The sequence below is a fragment of the Acomys russatus genome, chromosome 1, assembly GCF_903995435.1.
Source record: "Acomys russatus chromosome 1, mAcoRus1.1, whole genome shotgun sequence".
NCBI classification, from domain to species: domain Eukaryota; kingdom Metazoa; phylum Chordata; class Mammalia; order Rodentia; family Muridae; genus Acomys; species Acomys russatus.
This window is the reverse complement of record NC_067137.1, coordinates 90,638,663-90,640,057: the sequence shown is the minus strand read 5'-3', so window position 1 is coordinate 90,640,057 and position 1,395 is coordinate 90,638,663. Positions and strand designations below refer to the sequence as shown.

Sequence of the window (1,395 nt, the reverse complement as noted above, 5' to 3'; positions counted from 1 at the left end):
CTTTAAGGTTTCAAAAGACCACTCCACCACTCAGTCCCCTTCTCTCTGCCTCAACTTGTAGATGGTGAGCTCTCAGCTCTTCCTGTGGCCACACCTTTGCTTTGACATCATGGACTCCAACCTCCTAAAACCATAAACTGTCTTCTTTCATAAACTGCCTTGGTCATACTGTTTTATCACAGCAACAAAAAAAGTAACTAAGACACCCACCTTGGGACAGAAATTTTAGCTGGTTCACTGGATGTCTAAATACTTGGTGCATCATGGGCTTTCATTATACGAAAGAGATCAGTCACTGCCTCAACAAGAGCGAGGGAACCGTGGAGAGTGCTTGTCTCTCAAGGGGAAGCTGGCCAGCCTGGCAGGGGAGGGCACAGGGTTGAGCACACTTGGACCTGGCTGCAGGCAATCAGGGGGAAATGTGGCTCAGGAGGCTGGGGGATAAAGTCCTATGCTTGTGGCCGTGGGCCTCAACAAGGGCCACAAAGTAACGAAGGACGTCAGCAAGCCGAGGCATAGCCGGCGCTGCAGGTGCCTCACCAAGCACACCAAGTTCGTGCGGGGCATGATCAGGGAGCTCTGCAGCTTCACGCCCTATGAGCGGCTGGCCATGGAGCTGCTCAGGGTGTCCAAGGACAAGCGCGCCCTCAAGTTCATCAAGAAGATGGTGGCACACACATCCGAGCCAAGAGGAAGTGGAAGGAGCTTAGCAACATGCTGGCAGCCATGAGGAAGGCAGCGGCCAAGAAGGACTGATGCCCCTTCCCTCAATAAACATTTATGCACACACAGACACACACACACACACACACACAGACACACACATACACACACACAGACACACAGACACACACACACACACAGACACACACACACACACACACACACAGGCCTACGGTTGGTGTTCTCCATCTTAAAGCCCACTCCACCCCCCACTGGAGGGGTCACACATGGTGCCTGAAGAAGACACTGCACTGCTCCGGAGGAGATAGGAAGACGTCCCCAACATATAACGCTTGTGAAGACTGGGGGGGGGTGCCGAGGGGGAGGGGGTAGAAGATCCCCTGGAATGCAGGCTATCAAGGAGTGTGAGTGAGGGGGGTAGTGGTGGACCACAAAGCAGGGAGCCAGAAAAGATGAGCTCATGTGGTCAAAAAACGGTCGAGCTCAGCATTGGCCCGAGCTGTATTCTGCTGGAAATCTAGAGTCCTGAGGGACTGAAGCAGACAAGCTGGGTGATGAGGTTCACTCTTAGAAAGCTAGATGGCGTGGGCAGCTGCTGGAGGGGAGCTGGTAGGGGCAGGAGAGCCCAGTAGGAGAGATGCCCCACCAGCCCGGCACAGCCATGTGCCCTGCAGGGGCAGTGTGCTCTTCTTCATCTTGGCACCCTGTGGG

At 54.4% G+C, this 1,395-nt stretch overlaps 1 pseudogene; it reads left to right on the top strand.

Annotated features, from left to right (window-relative positions):
* Positions 1–451: 451 nt before the first annotated feature.
* On the top strand, positions 452–756 carry LOC127190857 (60S ribosomal protein L36-like; annotated as a pseudogene).
* Positions 757–1,395: the final 639 nt, after the last annotated feature.